Source organism: Silene latifolia, chromosome X (assembly GCF_048544455.1).
Source record: "Silene latifolia isolate original U9 population chromosome X, ASM4854445v1, whole genome shotgun sequence".
Classification (NCBI taxonomy): domain Eukaryota; kingdom Viridiplantae; phylum Streptophyta; class Magnoliopsida; order Caryophyllales; family Caryophyllaceae; genus Silene; species Silene latifolia.
In genome coordinates, this window is record NC_133537.1 from 308,763,311 (window position 1) to 308,780,984 (window position 17,674).

General features: G+C 37.1%; 1 non-coding gene across 1 annotated transcript; it reads right to left on the minus strand.

Moving 5' to 3' along the window:
• Nucleotides 1-14,237: 14,237 nt before the first annotated feature.
• On the minus strand, nucleotides 14,238-14,344 carry LOC141625152 (small nucleolar RNA R71). Its single transcript, XR_012534948.1, has one exon. It is a non-coding gene; the product is annotated as a small nucleolar RNA R71 (small nucleolar RNA).
• Between the last annotated feature and the right edge of the window lie 3,330 nt (nucleotides 14,345-17,674).

Below are 17,674 nucleotides of genomic sequence, written 5' to 3' on the forward strand. Positions count from 1 at the left end.
GAATATATGGGTCTCAAGGTATACATCAACTCGATTATAGCCAAGGTTTTCCTTCTAACTACCCCATTCACTCAATTTTCTCTCGGGTTACCTGGTTCAAAACTGAGAGGGAAAAAGAGCACGGATTAAGGGCGCCTTCTTAACCGCCTTTGTGAGCTCCTAACAGTTTATTCCCAGGGGGTTCATTTTATTTAGACACATCCTACGTTCATTGGGTTCATTGGTTTAGGCATGAGGATCGTTCGCTCTGATACCACTTTGTAACACCCCGATTTATGAAGGAGCCTTTAGCAAGACATTCCCTAATAAACCGGATGTTACCCTCTCGGTTTCGAGGTAGTGAATAACAAATTAAACTCCAAGGCAAAATATATAATTACTTTAACTTAATTATTACAAAACCTCTTTTACATCAAATTACAAGGAACTAACATAAATGAAAGTGAAAGTCTTCTAAATGATGATCTAGCTACTAAGTCTTCGGATCCAGTGTCTCACGCCCATCAAGCTCCCATCCTATCTCATAAACCAGTCAAGCCTGCTCCCCAATATTTGGATCGTCACAGGTGTTCACGAATACGAAGGGGTCAACCACGAGGTTGAGTAGGGAATACAATGAAACAACAAAATATGATATGCATGCTCCTCCGTCACCTCCATCTCCATCTCAACTCATATCTCATAACCGGAACACCCTGACCATACCGATCCCCCGGTAGACTATATATCGACCGTAGCCGATCCGCGCATTTCGCGGTTGAGGACACCAGGGCAAGTCTGAGACCCCCGGGCCTTATCACAACATCATCTTCACCACACCACATCACCACAACATCCTCCATCTCCAATGCATATGAATGCTCAAAAGAAATTAATGCAACACAATATATATATCTTTGAACTGATCAATCATAAAATCATGCCGGTTACCAAATGTTGTGATAACATACTCAATACGATCAATTCAGTCAATCACCTTCCAGTATATGAATCATAACGTAAATCAACAGCCACGAAGCAAGTCAACGTTCACAGTTTGGTCATACGAAACACAAACAAGTCAACACAATTCAACATCAACGATAATAAGTCAAGTGTTTTTCCCTACCTTTTCGCAATCCAAGCACACACAAGCAATCACTTATGATCCTTCACTTATCCATCACCTACATAACATAATTATATATAATTACCATCTACTCAGTCAATTAATCATGCACATAACCTAGACTCATCATAACTTAATAGGAATATCAATTTAAAGAACAAACACGACTTTTCCTGATTTTCCTGCTCATGGCAGACTCGGTATAAAATGAATAACTAATTCCAGAAAATTCGAATTAATGCAAGGCCAATTGAATTGGAACCCCATGAGTCTTAGCTACAATTTATATCTAACGTGTTTTTCTCAAATTCCAAACTTATCAAGGGTTTTCAGACTGATTTCCAAAAACTGACATAAACCGTCGCATAAAAAGTATTGATTCATAAAACGAGTTTGACAAATGATTCTTAAGTAAAACCAACGCCTAACTCATCTAAACTCTTTAAATTAAATATATGAAAAAGACCTAGCACCAAATCAATATCTAAATTATGTTTTAGAAGTAATCTTTCAGCCTCTACTGATTTGCGGACGTTTTAGATAGACGTTCACAAATAATTTCTTCAGGAAAAATTACACGGTGAAATGCTACCAATTTTCACAGGCATAAAATAGGCTTGGAATAAATATGAGTCTCTTCTTTAAATTTTTGCATCCCACGGCTTTAAGACAGGTAAAACGCTCAAATAACACAGACCAACGAATCTGTAAATTGCTGTAACTATTCCATTCATTTATCTCATACAATTTATAATCAAAAACCCCCAAACCAATTCTAGGGTTACGAAAATTATCCCAATACTACTATAATTATGCTAATAATTGAATAAAGAGGTAATAGGATAGTCTACTTACGAAATAGGATGAGAATAGGCTGAGAAATCGCCTCGCAATTCCTCACGCGGCTCCCTTCACACACGGCTCCCTCTTCTCTCTTTTCTCTCTTTTCTTATGGTTAAAATGAATATGGTGATAAGGAGATTAGGGTTTGGTTAGATGGGTTATACATATAGGATAGGTGCTATTAAGACGATACGGGCCTAGCCTAGTTAGATTAATTAAAACCCGAGTCACATAATTACCCGAGTCACAAATACACTACACGACCCAGCTGGTAACTCGGCCTAATATAATATCATATTAAAATACCGGGTATTACAGTAACTTACTCGATCGAGTAGGTGAAGGTCAGAAGCACGTAAAACAAATTACCAGGACTACTCGATCGAGTAAGGGCTACACGATCGAGTAACAAGAGGTTCACTCGATCGAGTAAGGGCCACTCGATCGAGTACCCTACGCATTTCTCAGCACTATCCATTTTTCGTAAAACAGACATAACTCACTCATTTCTTGGTCGTTTTAGGCATGTGACCTATCGTTAGAATCGTAATAGAACAAGCTATCACATCCAATTGGAATAACCTCAAAATCATTTATGAATCTCAAGTTATAACAGTTTAAAGACAACTTTGTTGAAATAAGACGGTATAACTATTTGACTTTTTCTTTTTTTTTTTACTTCCAAACAACTTAAATAACAACAAGGTAAACAAAAACAACTCAATACTCATAAAACCAGTATTCCTAATCACATATTACTATCTTCAAAAGCCAAGCAACAACATTCATTATGCACATAGATTATTTAACTCGTCAACCATGATTTTCCCACATGTTTTTATTCTATATATTTACATACCACAAAATCACAAATATATGACAATAAGGTAAACAAAAACAACTTCACCCAACACATGTTCAATTCACACTCCCAACTTTCTATACTCTTACACAAAATGACAACAACAACATATATACTTACGCATCGCTTTATATATTTAATATAAACAAAACACTTTTCCTTTCATAACTATAACATGCCACATTATATATATCAATCATTATACTTTCATGCTTTATAATCAACCAACATACAATTCACGTCATCATCATCTTTCAACTCAGATCTCCCATCCTCCACATGCATGTGTCCATCAATTCACACAACATACTACTATATAGATACACAAAGCACACGATAAGCACATAACGATCCCGACACATACCCCATGTGACCGGTTTAAAATTATAGGGCGAGTTCGCGACTTTAGGACGTCTCCCAAGTCTTTGCATTAGCTCCTACAACTCCTACCCCGGGTTCATTTTAATTGGCTCCCTATGTTCATTAGATTCATTGGTTATAGGTTTCAGGATCGTTGCTCTGATACCACTTTGTGACACCCCCATACTCCAAGTGCCTTACCAGGACCACTCAGGTATAGGAACGTCACCATCTTGGTTACCCGAGGCAATGATAATCATAAGACAATAAAGAAACGTACTTTAAGTAACTATAATTTAAGTGATTACATGTCTGAAACAAAACTGTTAAATGAAATACAAAGTACTCAAACGGTCTACTGATAAAACTATCAAAGCTACTAGACATCGTCTGACACAGCGGAAGACTTCTAACTGCAACATGATGACTCATCCCAGCTATCCCATACGCATCAATCATACCTGCTCAATAATTGCTCACCACCCCCGATGGATCACCACAGTTTTTAAAACATTTAAACGGGGTCAGTACTAATTACACAAAAACAATGCACAATGAAACAAGTACACAAACAGTTCAAACAGCTCAACATAACCCCAGTCTCCATCTCCAATCTCCACGCAATTGACTACACACTAAAGTGTGTAGCCCTGTCAGAGTACCCATCGCAACAGGTTACTCCTTGCCGCCAGTGGGGGACCGCAGCCGTTCCCACCTAAGCCCCGCTCATCTCCATCGAGCGATAAACCCAAATCCATTAATGTGCACATCCCTTCTGTGGCGGGTTCCACAGAAGTTGAATCATGGGCGTGAAGCCACTCCCGCAACTGACTCCACTCAGCCAGGGACGCACCCCGAAGAACACAGACAGATACAACAACAATCAATAACAATAAACAACAACCGTCACAACACCAACAATTACCAACAACCAATTCCAGTACGATAATTACTCAATAACAATAACAATCACCACACAATCATGTAATTAATACTGAGTAGGGAAACCCTTCCTGAAATAAGCCATCACCAAGATCATTATAATCAGCTAATCATAATCATTCTTCAACGAAATCACCTCCTATCAAACATGCAATCATACAATCACCATCTAATAAACACAATACTCCCAAAACCCTAATTTACTCAATTAGGGTTTTAACCAAACTCAATGAAACAACATAAAAACTATACAAGGATCTTACCCTCGACACGACGAACTCAACGGTGTAAAGAACGTGACGATCCGACAACCTTAGCATTTGGGATTTGATAATAATGCGACGACGGAGACAACGTAACTTCTTTTATCTTTGAAGGGTTTTTAGAAGAAGTAAAAGTGATGACTAAAGTGACGAAAACCTTTAAATATGAATCATGCGTTATTAACAAATCCCGTCAAAAACAACCCGTAAAAGTAACTTACTCGATCGAGTAACTAACCTACTCGATCGAGTGCCCCTTACTCGATCGAGTGCCACACATACTTGATCGAGTACCCATCAGACAGACTACTGTTTCGTATAAAAACATACTTACTCGACAGAGTAAGTCCCACTCGATAGAGTACCTATAGACATAGAAAACCGTAGTATTAGAGGCACTGAGACATAAGAATAACATTCAAACATGTGTAGTCAACCATAAATAAGGCATATGATACATACATATTAGACGTATATGACACAACACAAGTATCCGGATCAGAGGCTACCTTTAAAGTATGTCCAAAACACGACACACAAGTATCCGGCTCAGAGGCTAACTTTAAAGCATGTACAAGACACAACACACAAGTATCCGGCTCAGAGGCTCCTTTTAAACCATTTTCAAGACACAAAACACAAGTATCTGGCTCAGATGCCACCTTTAAAGCATGTCCAAGACACAACACACAAGTATCCGGCTCAGAGGCTACCTTTAAAGCATGTCCAAGACACAACACACAGGTATCCGACTCAGAGGCTACCTTTAAAGCATTTCCAAGACACAACACACAACACACAAGTATCCGACTCAGAGGCTACCTTTAAAGCATGTCAAAGACACAACACACAAGTATCCGGCTTAGAGGTTACCTTTAAAGCATGTCCAAGACACAACACACAAGTATTTATTTATAATAAATTTCTCACACTTGTATTATATTAATAAATATTTAATTTCATAAATATAATTGTCGGTGAAATAAAATATAACAAGCGATAATGAATAATTTACGTCACGTAAAAACTGAGATAAAATATGAATAGCCAAATACGGGTCATTTGGAAGCCCATACCATCCTAATAGATTGGCCCAATAGCCAAAGTATGAACCAGTCCAAAACACAAGACAACAAACTACAACACAATGTGTCCCAATTTAACAAAATACCACACAACAAAATGCAATATAATGTGGCTCAATCTAACAAAATACAACCCAACAAATTACAACACAATGTGACCCATTATAATAAAACACTGTTGGAGTATGTGTCCTCAACAATAGTGCGATCACATGATTTAATATCACAATTAAATCTCATAATAAGAATACGAAAGAAATGATAAATTAAATAGTCAATTGATCAACATTAATCGGTAACGATTGGCTTGCAAAGAGTTTGACGTTACTGTCGTAGGACGGTGGTGGTCAGTTGATCCCTTAAGGTCACACCTAAAGGATGATGCCCTTATCAGTAAAGTTAATTAATTGTATGACGATACAAGTTAATCAATTCATTAAAATTAAACAATTCATTTGTGAGAGAGAATATTTATATCTTATTGTAATTTGATTAAATAAGATTTATTTTAGTAATTAAAATATTTCATTACTAAAATTGATTATTTTTTATGAAACAATTGAGATAAGAATGAATGATTAATTATAATTATAATACGTTATGAATTATAATTATATGGTCCATTTTATTTATGTGATCAAGAATCACTAGTCAAGTTGTTGTATGTAATTTAATTAATTTATAAAATGATATTTATTTGATAAATATAGTATTCGCCCCTAGTTACTTAAAAGAGGTGACGTCTCAAAGTGACTAGAGTGTGATGCGATTGATGGCAAGTTCAAGTACCATAGAGTCATATGGGATGACTAGTTGATCACATAGGCAAACTATATAGGACACTCTGTCGGGCAGTGACCGCTTATAGAGTTCTGGTAATTCATAAAGCCTGGTCGTGGCAAGAGTTTCTATAGTATTCTTATGAGTCAATTATTTTGACTAGAGACTATTCGCCCAAGTTGGCACATTTTTCTGACTGGCTTTGATTTATGCTCTACGCCTATCGTAACTGAGGTCAAATGAGTAAATTTTGGGTTATGATGAACTGTGGCTATACGAAGGGAATAGTGCGATAGGAATTGTCCACCCTCTTGTCAGGGTTGTTTGAAATATCAAGGCCACTCGAGGAGTAGTGAACTGAAAATGCGTGGTCACGCTCGGAAGCTATCTACGGTAGATAATTCCGGTCAGACAGTTACTCTCCAGATCGAGGAAACCACTCAAGATATGATCAAATGCAAGTACGACCTGCGAGACACCTTGCATTAAGTGGGAGATTGTAATAGGACAAGAGAATTGGTGACGCACACTTGTCTCGGACAAGTGGGAGATTGTTGGAAAATGTGTCCTCAACAATAGTGCGATCACATGATTTAATATCACAATTAAATCTCATAATAAGAATACGAAAGGGATGATATATTAAATAGTCAATTGATCAACATTAATCGGTAACGATTGGTTTGCTAAGAGTTTGACGTTAATGTCGTAGGACGGTGCTGGTCAGTTGATCCCTTAAGGTCACACCTAAAGGATGATGCCCTTATCAGTAAAGTTGATTAATTGTATGACGATACAAGTTAATCAATTCCTTAAAATTGAACAATTCATTTATGAGAGAGAATATTTATATTTTACTGTAATTTGATTAAATAAGATTTATTTTAGTAATTAAAATATTTCATTACTAAAATTGATTATTGTTTATGAAACAATTGAGATAAGAATGAATGATTAATTATAATTACAATATGTTGTGAATTATAATTATATGATCTATTTTATTTATGTGATCAATAATCACTAGTCAATTTGTTATATGTAATTTAATTAATTTATAAAATGATATTTATTTGATAAATATGCAGTAAATTAATTAATTACATGTAACATACTACATGTGTGATGTGACTCTTATTTGCGTACATTTAGTCCCCTAATTGAACCTATTTTACATACCGTTACAGCATTTCATGGCCATTTTATCCGTCAATTCCTTCCTATTTTGCTTTCCTAGTGCATTTCATATGTCTTGTAGGAAAGAAGATAATGAGGCGGAATTCCTGTCTCTGGCGCATATTCAGAAGCATGTTTATAATCATAGATGAACTAGTATGAAGGAGAGGCAAGGACGACGACCAACGAAACAAGAATAAGGAGAATGCAAAGACTAAAGATGTGAAGTAAGGATCACACTGAGGAACAATCCGAGCGGCTTAGGTAGGAGACGAGCGGATCCTCCTCTCATGATCCGAGCGTCCCTTGCTCAATTCGAGCGTCTCCAAGACCCATGATCCGAGCGCATTCTCCCAGAGACGCACGGATTCCTTGGCAGAACCAACTGTGCTTCAAGGCGGGACGAGCATATTGTGGCGGGACTAGCAACGTGATATGCGCATCTCGCTTCGAGACTTGCATTTCTCCACTTTAAAACTTAGCATTGTTATTTACTAATTTATCCTTACTTAACCTAGTAATACACCACTATATATGTAACACCCGCGCTTTTCCTTATATTTTAAATAATTTTTTAAGTAATTTTTATCCAATAACTATAATTTAAGTAATTTTTATAAAATATCGTCGTAGTCGTATAACGGTAGTAATAGGGTAGATTTTAATAATATTCTCCGTCTTGAGTTATAGTAAGCTTGAGACGAAAGGAAACCGACTCATTTTGAGTTATTGGGCTTATTTTGACTCATAAGCCTTTTTCCATCTCTTTTCTCTTCACAAACCCCACCTAAACCCTCGCAACTTCATCTCCTTCACTCCTAATTTCTGAACATCCAAAACAAACACACCACCATTGTTAAAACATCTTCACTCAACCCTAAAAACATCATATCTCACTCAATTCTTCACCAATCTCGTTCATTTTCGCGCCATTCTCCTCCTTGTCTCGTTCTCCTTCTTTCTAAGTAAGAAAGTTGCCATCTTTTCCCTTATTTCGAAATTCGCATCTTAGAAGGATGTGAATTCTTGACTTAACTCTTTCATTTTTGTGTTTAGGGGAAGATTTAGACAACCTGGAAGATGATAGATACATCATTGACGACTCATTAGAAGATTGAAGTGCGAAAAGGTAACGGTGATGGGTTACTCGACTTTTATGTTAAAATTGTGTGAATTATGTAGTATTAGACTCATATGAATATTAAATTTGGTGTCTTTCATGACTTGTGGTGGATTGGTGTTGCGTAGAATACTTGCATGACATTTATCATATGTTTAAAGAGCAATTTCATGTCTTTTTATAATATGGTGAAATATGAGTTGTATTAATGAAATTCCCTCATAATTACAGGCTTAAGTCTTGCATTAAAGATTCATAATCATCCCCACATGCCAGTTTTATCTTGAATAAGATAGTTTTTCCAAGTATTCGTCATATTAGATAAGTATAAAATGATTGAATTTATGATGATTGAAATTGAAGAACTTTAGATGGTTATTTGTTGGGTTTTTCGTGTACAGGGTGTCCCTGCCGGTGGGTCGGCAGCCGGCCTACCCAACCGACAACGTCCCTTTGTAATTTTGGGTTGGAAAATTGGGAATTTAACCTTAGTATCTCTCTGCCGGTGGGCCAGCAGCCGGTCCGACCACCAACCGGTAGAGAGTCCCTTGTGTTTTTGCCAAGTTCATATGGTAGGATGTATGTCCCTGCCGGTGGGCCGGCAGCCGGCCTACCCAACCGGTAGTGAGTGTATGGAATTTTGGTGTCTTTTATAACAGGATGTGTTCCATGTCGGTGGGCTGGCAGCCGGTGGACCGGCAGAGAACACACAATGTGCAATGTTGAACTTAGTTAACTATTAGCAGGTGTTCCCTGCCGGTGGGCCGGCAGCCGGTGCCCACACCGGGATGGAGTACCTGTTTCTTATTCCCTTCTTACACTCATACATGCTTCAAATGAATTGTTTACATTATGTTTATATAATCACTTTTACTCTTATTTGTGACTCAAGTGTGACGTTTTACATTGTGTGACTACTTGACATTCCTTATTTACCCTTTCAGACCTTTGGTTACGGATATGTGTGCCATGTTTCCGGATTGGGTTATCCTTCCGCCTTTCTTCGGACCTTTGGTTATGGCTATGTGTGCCATGTTTCCGATTTGAGGTTACTCGACCTTTGGTTACGGATATGTGTGCCATGTTTCGAGTCTTGGATACGATTGGTATATCGTTTGTCGAATCGGGTGACGTCTATCCCAAGAGTCTGGATCCAGGATTAGACTAGGACCGTATTATTATGATCGTCCTACCAAGAGGTTGGAGTTTAGGAGGTTGTCTTGTGAGTTCATACTAAGTATATGTCTTACACTTGTTGAGTCGAGTCGATATGGAATTGGTTGGTTTGGTTATTCTACTTTCTTGTATGCATATTTATTCTAATATATCATGCCTATTTCATTATGAATGTATTATGCCTATCTCATCATGATTTTCATTTATATCCCCTTATTCCTTATCGTTCAAATATGTTGTATCATCAATGTGTTTAATTAAGTGCTTGTTTACTTGTATTTTGACATATTGTGGCCGGGAGAACCCTGAGTTACTCCCCACTGACCGTGGCTTTCATATTTATATGATTGACAGGTTTGTGATGAAGCTTAAGTGGGGGAGACCGTGTGAGCTAGCGAGTTCTTACCCTGGACCTTATTTACTTATCTATTAGACTCACTCTTTTATTTGTGCGTATTCGTGGGATATCTTTTCCCCAAGGCATTTCTTTGGTTTGTAAAACTTAAATTTACACTTATCGCACTTTATTTTATTTATGGCAAGTGAATCTCGTGCTTTGAACTTAAAAAGGTTTTGAAAACCCATATTTTCTGCCGTTTATTTATTAACGTTATGTGGTCTTATCGCGGGGATTCACAATATATACTCCATTTGTAATAATCAAGAGGAGAAGCTTTGCGAGAGAAAAAGACCTCCCTTAGATTAGATTAGGAGTAGATTAGAATAGATTAATCTCAATCATTCCACAAATTACAAATTAATCTTTTCTTAGTTATTGTTTAAGCTTTATTATTATTGGGTAATTGAAGATTATTGGGTTATTATTGGAGAATTGACAACTCTTCATCAATCAGTCAAGTTTTCTTCTATTATTCTTTCCTTTTCATTTGTTCATCTTAAGTTTGGTATAATTCCTTTACTCTTTACTCTTTATTGTTTATTTCCTCAGTCTCTGATCATGTTTATACTTGTTGTGATGATTGACACCATTAATGACATGTTTCCCATGATAATGAGTGAGTAGTTCTTTGACTAGGATTAATGGGGAATTAGGAGAATCAAACATGGGGATTAATCATGCTTAATTTAATATGTCTCCATAATTAATTTGTTTGCTTGTTGTGATGTCAACCTATGCTCATGTTATGTTTGATGAAATACTAAGCCTATGAATCCTTGCATTTTACCCATCTCTTATCTATTCAACAAGATTTGTAAGATATAAACCAACTCGAGTCTTGTTAGACCATGCATAAATGATACGAAAGTTGCGCGGAAGTGGTTTATAGAATAAGAAACAATAATGAAATGAGAGATATTTGCTTCGAAATCTGTCAAGATATCGAACCAATGGGATATTTGCTCGATCTAGACCTATAGATCGAACAATAGTGAACTATAATCAAGACCTTTTGATTATAACTCGACTTAATGCTTGAAAACGCGTCAAACAATAACAATTTTGGAACGAACTCGTCGAACCGATGTTTACAAATGTAAACAAAAAACTCACGGTTTTTATTCAATAACTCAATCTATATTAAAATAACATACAACGACCTCTATTTATACTATAAAATAAACGACCTAGTGCTGCCTTGCTTCACAAGATAATATTTTCCTAAAACCCGGCTTATACAATTACCTTATTCTATTATTCTGAATCTAGGAAATAAATAAACTAGTAATAATCTAATTAGGAAATAACCTAGTTCTATGGTTTTAGGAAACCTTTATTAAACTCGTAATTAAAGTATCAGCAATAAAAATTATAGTATTTCTCCTAAATCGAGCTAACCATTTTCGGATCATCCCCTCCCCCTTTGAAAGGAATTGTCCTCAATTCATGTAACTTAAAACCGCCAGGATAAAAAACGAACACACCTTCGATGCCAAGCCTCATCTCGTTCATTCCTCTTAATTTTAGCATCCTCTTGTGCCATAACTGCATGTGCCTACCACCCCTCCTCCCTCCATGCACAAGTCTTGAAAATTCTCTATCAGCCTGATTGTTATGAATCATTTTTGATGTGACCATAATTAGAGCATATTTAGTCCCCGAATTAGCCTTGTTCCCATGCTTTTTAGTGCATATTTGGGTCATTTATTGTCTTTAGTTTTTTGTTTTGCATATTCTTTGAGGTTTTGTGTCCTTGGTAGGAAAGAGTGCAAACCTTGCATTTTCATGGCAAAATGAGGCTAAATTGATTGAATTCAATGACCAAGCATCAAGGAGAGACAAGATTAGAAGGCCTTTGTACATACTATAGTAGATGGGCAATGATGACAAAAGATCCTTGCATCCCCGAGGAAATCCTCAAGGATTTTATGAAGAAAAAGGAAGAAAAGAAGAAGGAACGAGACTGCCTGACAATCCGTGCGGATTGCCTAGAAGACGTCCGTCTTCACCCCACAATCCGAGCGTCTTCCTCAGCTGGACGCCCGGGCAAAACCACCCAAAGACGCCCGTCTTTCCCTTCTGGACGCCCGTCCAGAAGCTGACAAATCCGCCCGTCCCGTGCTAAAGACACCCGGATTCCCAGACAGTCCCATTCCGTCTTCTACAAGCTTCAAGGAAGGATGAACATCTTTTTCTAGGGACCGGAGTCTCCCTAGAGACCGGAGTCTCCCTAGAGACCGGCGATTCCTCAACAAGGGACTTAATCGTCATTTAAGCCCTTAGTTAACCCTAATTCATGCACCTAATCCCCACTATAAATACCCCATTAGTCTAATTAGAAGAGGAGGTTCTTCTTAGCAATCTTTAGTGTAGTTAATATCAATCAAATCTCTCTTTAATCTTGTAATCAACATTTAATCAAGTTTTAATACAAGCTTTATTTCCTTAATCTCTCTCGTGTTCATCCTTTATTTTGAGTAATTGAAGATTATTTGGGTTATTATTGGGAGATTGACAACCTTCCAATCAAGCATCAAGTACTTCTTTTATTCTTTGCTTTATTATTGGAATCATTAGTAGGTATAATTCTCTTAATCCCTTTTTAATTATTGTTAATCGCTTTCATTTATTCATCATGTTTCACTTTGTTGGTATGATTGACAACCTTGCTAGCATGTTCAACATGATAATGAGTGAGTAGTTTCCTTAGCTAGGGTTAATGGGTAATTAGGGGAAACCAACATGGGGAATGATTCATGCTTAAATTAATATGCTTTCATAGTTTATTTGCTTGCTTGTTGTGATCTCAACTTATGCACATGTTATGTTTGATGAAATGTGAGCCTATGAATCCTTGCATTTTTTTTACCCATCACCTATCTTTTCAATGAGACTTGTAAGACATAAACCAACTCGAGTCTCATTAGACCATGCATATTGTTGAGTAGGGAAGATTAAGTCGACTTGTAGGTGTTGTACAATCTAATCGATTCGGCTCCGGGACCCAAACTTTCCTAGGATTGTAAGATATAAACCAACTCGATCCATCACAACAATAATTGCTTGCTTATAACTTGAGAATATGTTTGTATGATCAATTCCCATGAATCCCCTATGACCCCATGACACCCTAGTGCCTTTTATCAATTGTTTACATCCCTTTTAATTCATCTTGCTTGTTTACTTTCATTGCTATTTAGTTTAGTGATCTTCTACATCAAACCCCAATTGTGACACCCTTAAGGCACCACTAGTTACAATAGAAATCTCATCTCAATTCCCATCCCTTGGGATCTGACCTTTACTTGCCTCTTTACTAATTGTAGAGTTGTTTGTGAAGTTATAAATTGTGTTTTGGTCTAGGTGCTCCTAACGACAAGTACTGAAAAACTAAACCCCACGAGGGAACACGACCAAAAATGGCGCCGTTGCCGGGGACGCTGTTAAATTGATTTAGATTTTCTTGTATTGTTATTAGTTGTGTCTTTCTTTGCCTTGGGGAAGAAAACTCCTCGAGGTTTGTTCTAATTGTTTTCGAGTTGTTTGATATTTTGCATGTCTAGAAGATCACAAGGTGACTTGTTACCCTTTGATCACGAAATTGAAAGGACTTTGACAACCAATAGAAGACTTGCTAGGAGAACTTTGAGAGGTATTGGCGAGGTTGTAGATATTCAACCAAATACTATTGAGTTCATCAACCCTTTTGCAAGAAACGGTGAGGAGAACCCAACACAAAATCAACCCACAATGCCTAAGTTTTCATCACATTCCGTACCCACCGAGGAGAACCTACCCAATGGTACTCCCACACCACAACATCTAACCGGAAATTTTATTGCCAAATCCGCATTTATTCAATTAGTCGAAAGAAGCCAATTTGGGGGGATGCCTAGTGAAGACCCTCATTCTCATATGGAGACTTTTTGTGACTATTGTGATGCAATTTCTCAAACCGGTGTAACTCAAGACCAAATTCGATGGGTCTTATTTCCTTTTTCTCTAATTGGCACCGCGAAACAATGGTTGAAAGGCCTTGATAAGGCTACTCTCGGAATTGATTCTTGGAAAAAGTTGGCTCTAGCTTTCTACAAAAAGTTCTATCCACCGGAAAAGACTAACATACTAAGATCTCAAATTACGGGCTTTAAGCAAAGGGATGAAGAATCTTTGTATGAAGCTTGGGAGCGATTCAAGGGAATTTGTCGCTCATGTCCTCATCATGGACTTAGCGAGTGGTTCTTGGTACAACAATTTTGGAACGGTCTTTATGAAGATTCAAGGAACATTCTCAACATGGGATCAAATGGAATGTTCACCGAAGTTGATGACAATCAAACTTGGAACAAAATTGAGGAAATGGCGGTCCATAACTCACAATATAGTAGACCTCGCAAGGCTAATAGAGGAGGAAAGCATGAAGTGGACTCCATTACTCAATTTGAAGCTATGGCTAGAATTGAAGAAGCCTCAAAATCACCAAAGCATCATGTTAATGCCATGACGGCATCTTCATCAATCCCAAGTGGGATATGTGAGAATTGTGGAACTTTGGGACATGACCAAAGTGAATGTAGGGGAACAAATGAACAAGTGAATGCTTTCCAAGCATACAAGAGTGGTACCCCTTATTCAAACTATTACAATGAAAACACCAAATTTCATCCAAATCTCTCATACAAAAGCCAAAATATTCAAAACCCTCAACCAACATACATCCCACCTCCCATGAGAAACCAAAATCAAAGACCCTTTTACAACCAAAACCAAGGTTACCAAAATCAAACTCCATACATTCAACAAAATGACCAAGGTTTTGATGTTCAAAAAGCTGTGCTCCAAATGCAAAAGAATCAACAAGAGTTTTTCACTCAAATGCAAAAGGATAGTCAAGCAAAGGAAATCACCATCAACAACATCCTAGCTCACACCAAAATGTTGGAAACCCAATTGACTCAACTAGCATCTTCAAGCTCACAAAGACAAAAGGGGCAATTACCACCTCAAAGTAATCCCCCAAGACATGAAACGGTTAGTGCCATTCACTTGAGGAGTGGTACAAGGTATGAAGCACTGAAGAAGCAAGTTGAGGATGATGTTGTGGAAGCTAGTGGCAAAGAAGAAATTGTGCAAAACTCCAAGGATGGAGAACCATCAAAAGAAGAAATTTCAAAGAAAAATGAAGACAAGGTCAAGGAGAAGGAGCCCATTGTGATTAGACTTCCTTTTCCAAGTCGTCAAGCCAAGCCCAAATTTGATGACCAACTTGGAAAATTTATGGAAATTGTGAAGAATTTGGAAGTCTCGATTCCTTTCACGGAATTAATCAATCACGTGTCGGCCTATGCAAAATACATGAAAGACATCCTCACAAAGAAGAAGTCGATCCGGAAACTTGAGACTATCGCCTTCACTAAGGTGAGTAGTGCAATACTTCAAGGGAGTTCACCTCCAAAACTCAAAGATCCGGGAAGCTTCTCAATACCGTGTACCATTGGCGACACCACGATCAACAAAGCCTTATGTGATCTAGGGGCTAGTGTGAGTGTTATGCCGTACTCGGTGAGTAAAAGGTTGGGGATGGGAGAGCTTAAATGCACCAATATCACACTCCAAATGGCCGATAGATCGATGAAGACACCATTAGGGATATGGGAAGATGTTCCCGTAAGAGTTGGGAAATTTTTCATCCCGGTGGACTTTGTCATTGTTGACATGGAAGAAGATTCCAACATTCCAATCATTCTAGGAAGACCTTTCGCATTTTACACGAATTATGTATTAGACATATAATAATAATAATAATAATAATAATAATAATAATAATAATAATAATAATAATAATAATAATAATAATAATAATAATAATAATAATAATAATAATAATAATAATAATAATAATAATACAACAACATCAGAGCCTTAATCCCAAAATGATTTGGGGTCGGCTGACATGAATCATCCTTTCGAACCGTCCATGGGTGAATGCACGCCTCAAAATGCGAATAAAAAAAGGAAAATGAAAAACAAAAAGGAAGAACGAAAATATAATGGAAAGTCAAGGTAAACTTAGGGGGTTTTAAAATCGAATTCCTGATTTCTTTTATAAAAACTTAAAATTTAAATCGAGCGAAAAAATTAAAACGTTTTTAAAAACCGAAATAGAATTAAGGATCTGGAATGAACCAAGTAAAATCTATAAGAAAGTGGTTGGTAAAAAAGTGTAATAAAGGAGAGAAGAATAAATAATTTAATTTCTTTAAATTAAATAAAAAAACACTAAATATGTCAAAAAAAAATCAAATACTAAAAATCCACATGTATCCTTTCCCTCCATTGTGCCCTCTCCGTCACCATACTCTCCTCAAGCCCCAGAAATCTCATATCGTGCTCTATCACTCTCAACCATGTCTGTCTCGGTCTTCCTCTACCTCTAAGGACCTTTTCTGTTCTCCAAGTCTCCAGCCTCCTAACTGGTGCGTCCATAGGTCTCCTTCTCACATGGCCAAACCATCTTAGTTGGTTTTCCATCATCTTGTCCTCTATTGGCGCCACTTTTACCTTTTCCCTAATCACCTCATTCCTTAGCCGATCTTTCCTTGTATGTCCGCACATCCACCTCAACATGCGCATCTCCGCCACACTCATTTTTTGAATGTGACAATGTTTCACGGCCCAACACTCGAAACCATAAAGTAAGGCAGGCCTAATTGTCGTGCGATGAAATTTTCCCTTTAATTTTTGGGGCATATCTTTATCGCATAGAAACCCTGAAGCATTCTTCCATTTAACCCATCCCGCTAATAATAATAATAATAATAATAATAATAATAATAATAATAATAATAATAATAATAATAATAATAATAATAATAATGATAATAATGATGATGATGATGATGATGATGATGATGATGATGATAATAATAATAATAATAATAATAATAATAATAATAATAATAATAATAATAATAATAATAATAATAATAATAATAATAATAATAATAAGTACTCTTTATTCTTGGGACAGGAGGCGTGATGTGTGCGTCGACTTGACAGGTTCTTCTCCTTTGACTCAGACTGGGATGACGGATTTTGTGCCTGGCGGGTTGTCGGCCGATCTTTGCTCGGCGAAAGTGTGCTAAGTATGGGGATTTGTGCGCGGTAGAGGGTTATGGTTTCCTTCCTTTCTCTTTCTCTTCACTTGGGAGCTAGGTTCGGATCTTTGTTGCCTTGCTCAGCGGATCCGAAATTCTCGGTATCTCGGGATACGGGGGCTCGGGTGGCCGCTTACATTTTTACTAGACTTAGCTTTGCTATTGCTAAGGGTGTGGGAGCCCAGATTGTCTCTCGGCTCCCCACCAATTTCATGTAAACTTTTATTTTTCTTTTAATGAAAGCTGCGCGCATCCTTCCATAAAAAAAAATTTATAATAACAATAACAATAATAATAATAATAATAATAATAATAATAATAATAATAATAATAATAATAATAATAATAATAATAATACGCAATACGATATATGATTTATGTATACGTATACCACACTCACCA